The 5,000-nt window shown below is 53.7% G+C and overlaps 1 non-coding gene across 1 annotated transcript in view; it reads left to right on the forward strand.

The window, feature by feature from the left end:
* The first annotated feature begins 4,062 nt into the window (after window positions 1-4,062).
* LOC124772341 overlaps window positions 4,063-5,000 on the forward strand; it is a 1,909-nt gene continuing 971 nt past the window's right edge. The window contains exon 1 of the ribosomal RNA XR_007013963.1: window positions 4,063-5,000. This exon is cut by the window's right edge and continues 971 nt beyond it. This is a non-coding gene — a ribosomal RNA (small subunit ribosomal RNA).

Genomic DNA, 5,000 nt, shown 5'->3' on the forward strand with positions numbered 1-5,000 from the left:
GCCATCTATGAAAATAGGGCGACACCACATGCAATACCGCCATCTATGCGCATCTGACAACACTACGTCCGCACCACAAAACATACCGCCATCTGTAGGTCTCCCGCAACATGACCTCCTCCAACGACGATACCGCCATCTATGCGACGCCAAGCCGATTAAGACAGCGATGGCGCCACAGTGCCCGCCTTTCGACGCCACCCACAAAGCCTGCAGCCTCTGTCGACCATAGCACCCAATCTCCAGTGGCTCTGCCGCACGAAGCCGTGGACCGGCAATGACTCCACCCGCACCCGTTCGTGCACCACCCCAACCGCCAAACGCGCACCTCCAGCGGATGAACGGCGGACGTTTCCCGCACTCGTAAAGTGCAATCCACCCCTATAACGTGCGTTTCATGAAGAGTTATTGCCAATATGCGACATTCCCGCTGTCCCTATACATGAGCCGCGACCTGTACCACTTACGAGCGAGAGACGCGATCGCGTTGCTCACTGTACGGCGTCCGATACCGAGCCATCAGCATGTCGGTCCCCATGCGCGTTGCACTCGCACTCGCAGTCGCAAAAACGTGGGGCAAATATATTACGCGGAAGAGTTATAACAGACCGAGCCCCACTGCATGAGGGGAGTCTTTGTCACTAATGTACACAGATGGAACATTTTGGACTGGAACCAGATTACCCGTACACACGGCGCTGATTAGTAATCAATGCAGAGCCATCAAACTACAGAATATATATACAACTGTCCGTATACATGCTGAAAGAGTCTGCCCACAATGGGAACCACACGTCAGCCAGCCACTCTGATCACGCACCACTCTCTGCTTCTAACGGGCGCACATACAATATGTAAGCACCAGCATGGAACAACATCCAGTGCATCCTCTCCGCCACATTACACAATCCACACTATCACAACCAGACCAGGAGGTCCATGCGGAAAATACAATATCCCACCCTTTCGACATCCACCATTGTGCAGATCAGGCACCAACACCCACACATGTCCTATACAACGGTGCACCCAACATCACAATAGTACCTCCTGTCACAGCGCACAAACAATGACATGAGTCAAAGACACAGGTCTGACACAAGCATAGAATTGGAGCGCCGCCTCTAATAAGCCAAAGGTGCATCCTGACGTGACAAATCTGATCATGTCACAAGCATTCACTTACTATAATCACTATCAACGAACCTGCCGCCCCCGCCCCCCCCTACACCTTTCCTTACAACAACGTGTAACCTAACCTAACCTAACCTATGTTGTACCTTAACCTAACCTATGTTGTACCTTAACCTAACCTATGTTGTACCTTAACCTAACCTATGTTGTACCTTAACCTAACCTATGTTGTGCCTTAACCTAACCTATGTTGTGCCTTAACCTAACCTATGTTGTGCCTTAACCTAACCTATGTTGTGCCTTAACCTAACCTATGTTGTGCCTTAACCTAACCTATGTTGTGCCTTAACCTAACCTATGTTGTGCCTTAACCTAACCTATGTTGTGCCTTAACCTAACCCATGTTGTGCCTTAACCTAACCCATGTTGTGCCTTAACCTAACCCATGTTGTGCCTTAACCTAACCCATGTTGTGCCTTAACCTAACCCATGTTGTGCCTTAACCTAACCCATGTTGTGCCTTAACCTAACCCATGTTGTGCCTTAACCTAACCCATGTTGTGCCTTAACCTAACCCATGTTGTGCCTTAACCTAACCCATGTTGTGCCTTAACCTAACCCATGTTGTGCCTTAACCTAACCCATGTTGTGCCTTAACCTAACCCATGTTGTGCCTTAACCTAACCCATGTTGTGCCTTAACCTAACCCATGTTGTGCCTTAACCTAACCCATGTTGTGCCTTAACCTAACCTATGTTGTGCCTTAACCTAACCTATGTTGTGCCTTAACCTAACCTATGTTGTGCCTTAACCTAACCCATGTTGTGCCTTAACCTAACCCATGTTGTGCCTTAACCTAACCCATGTTGTGCCTTAACCTAACCCATGTTGTGCCTTAACCTAACCCATGTTGTGCCTTAACCTAACCCATGTTGTGCCTTAACCTAACCCATGTCGTGCCTTAACCTAACCCATGTCGTGCCTTAACCTAACCCATGTCGTGCCTTAACCTAACCCATGTCGTGCCTTAACCTAACCCATGTCGTGCCTTAACCTAACCCATGTCGTGCCTTAACCTAACCCACGTCGTGCCTTAACCTAACCCACGTTGTCGCCTAACGTAACCCACGTTGTCGCCTAAACCTGCTCTGTAATTGTTATACGACTCGTTCAATTAGTGTAGTGTTGCCCACCCGCAACCCTCGCAATATAGTTCGCTACTCGCACTCCCCGCTCCCCTGTGTATCGCTTCATGTTAAACACCTTGCAAGTCTTGCTCACTTTCCACATGCTCCTGCTGTACACTGTAATGTGGATGGCAGCAGGACGTACATGCCGCCCCTCCCCACGTCCCCACCTTGCCCCCTGCCTTCGCAAGCTGGTTGGTGAGAACTTTGCATGTTCAATGCCCTCCGCATGCGACGTACTCAGGCTACGTTGTGGTGCGGCCTGTGTCAACTGTCCGCTAATGTCGTACGCGTAAACCACAATCTGTACTGCACATTCGTCCTTATGTACTGAATGATACATCGTGGCACATGTGTGACCGTACAACGACTGCGCCCAAAAACGGCGGACCATACAGTGCAAATATTGTGCACGCAGCTACGTGTCGTCTCCCTATGAGAGCTGGATTGCAGTGTGGTACGCCATAGAGACGTGTGGGAGGAACGGACGCCGTGGATGGCGATCAGCATGAGCTGTCTGTTGATGTATTCGGACCTAGTCGTCTCTCCTCACACACCGTGATGGCATGGTGCACCGCGTTCCATATCTGCGACATGCTACAGAGGCCGGTTGACAGTCGTTCGAGCAATGGACATCGCATACGTACGGGGGCCACCTTCCACGTATTGTCTAGGCGTGCACATTTTGTTGCGTGTATGTGGGCAGACGTAGTGTGGCGTGACACCTGACACAGGCATGCAATAATCGTGGAAGTTGCAAATGGCGATGGACGCCTGCGTTTTCTGGTGAAGTTACGCAAATGAACAAATGGTAACCTGTTGTGGTGCGGTTGTTCTCGCTAGGGGTGAATCGGTGATGGCGACGATAGGTTGAGGTACTAACCGGTTGTTCCAGCGATACCCACCATGCCGACGAAACTGAACGGCATCTGGGTGTGAAGCGATACGCGGCGGTGGCTGGGTGGGACCGTCCCCGGCCGGTGAGGGGGCGCCTCCCGGCGTGCTGGCCGCGCGGTGCGTGGGCGCACGCGCTACAGCCGGCTGGTGGGGGCGGCCAGTGGCAGGCGCGCCGGCCGACGGACGCGGCAGGCGTCGCAGCTGCGCGCCGGCGCACCCTGCGCGCGGCGCCGTGCGGCCAAAGTAGGTCCTCGCGGGCCCGGTGCGAAGCGCGGTGGACATCTTCAGTGTGCTGGTCCGATTGAGGACTGTGTGCGTTGAGGATGCGCTGCCGCCCGGCGCTCGGCGCCGCGACGCCGTCTGCTGCTCGGTCGCCCCAGCGGTTCTCGCTGGTGGTTTGTATCGCAGCTGTGCGGATGTGTTGGCGCGTGCGCTGTGCTGGGAGAGTTCGCTTCGGCACCCAAGTGGGGCTTTTGTCCTTCTGTGGCGCTGGCGTTGGAGCTGCCGGTCACCGTAGGTGGCGCGTGTTGTCTCCCGCCGGCAATGCCACGACAGCACGCTCCCGGGCCTCTGTCGGCAGCGGCAAGCTCAGTTGGGAGCACGGGTGGTCGCACCGAAAGCGTCTACTCGCCTAACTCCGGGCGATTGCGCCTCTCTCGAACCCGACCAAGTACTTGGGACGGCGCTGCGCGCCGCCGGGACCTGAGAGGGTTTCGAGGTGTATTGTGCAGGGGAGCTCAGCCTCCTCCTGTTTGCAGAATGATTGAGCGGACGCTTGCGTGTTCGCGCGGGCCCCCGGGACACACTCCCGGGCGGCCGGCTGCTCAGCTCTAGTTGACGCAGCTCCCTGGTTGATCCTGCCAGTAGTCATATGCTTGTCTCAAAGATTAAGCCATGCATGTCTCAGTACAAGCCGCATTAAGGTGAAACCGCGAATGGCTCATTAAATCAGTTATGGTTCCTTAGATCGTACCCACGTTACTTGGATAACTGTGGTAATTCTAGAGCTAATACATGCAAACAGAGTCCCGACCAGAGATGGAAGGGACGCTTTTATTAGATCAAAACCAATCGGTCGGCTCGTCCGGTCCGTTTGCCTTGGTGACTCTGAATAACTTTGGGCTGATCGCACGGTCCTCGTACCGGCGACGCATCTTTCAAATGTCTGCCTTATCAACTGTCGATGGTAGGTTCTGCGCCTACCATGGTTGTAACGGGTAACGGGGAATCAGGGTTCGATTCCGGAGAGGGAGCCTGAGAAACGGCTACCACATCCAAGGAAGGCAGCAGGCGCGCAAATTACCCACTCCCGGCACGGGGAGGTAGTGACGAAAAATAACGATACGGGACTCATCCGAGGCCCCGTAATCGGAATGAGTACACTTTAAATCCTTTAACGAGTATCTATTGGAGGGCAAGTCTGGTGCCAGCAGCCGCGGTAATTCCAGCTCCAATAGCGTATATTAAAGTTGTTGCGGTTAAAAAGCTCGTAGTTGGATTTGTGTCCCACGCTGTTGGTTCACCGCCCGTCGGTGTTTAACTGGCATGTATCGTGGGACGTCCTGCCGGTGGGGCGAGCCGAAGGCGTGCGACCGCCCCGTGCGTGCTCGTGCGTCCCGAGGCGGACCCCGTTGAAATCCTACCAGGGTGCTCTTTATTGAGTGTCTCGGTGGGCCGGCACGTTTACTTTGAACAAATTAGAGTGCTTAAAGCAGGCAAGCCCGCCTGAATACTGTGTGCATGGAATAATGGAATAGGACCTCGGTTCTATTTTGTTGGTTT

This window comes from Schistocerca piceifrons, unplaced genomic scaffold, assembly GCF_021461385.2.
Source record: "Schistocerca piceifrons isolate TAMUIC-IGC-003096 unplaced genomic scaffold, iqSchPice1.1 HiC_scaffold_938, whole genome shotgun sequence".
Lineage (NCBI taxonomy): Eukaryota > Metazoa > Arthropoda > Insecta > Orthoptera > Acrididae > Schistocerca > Schistocerca piceifrons.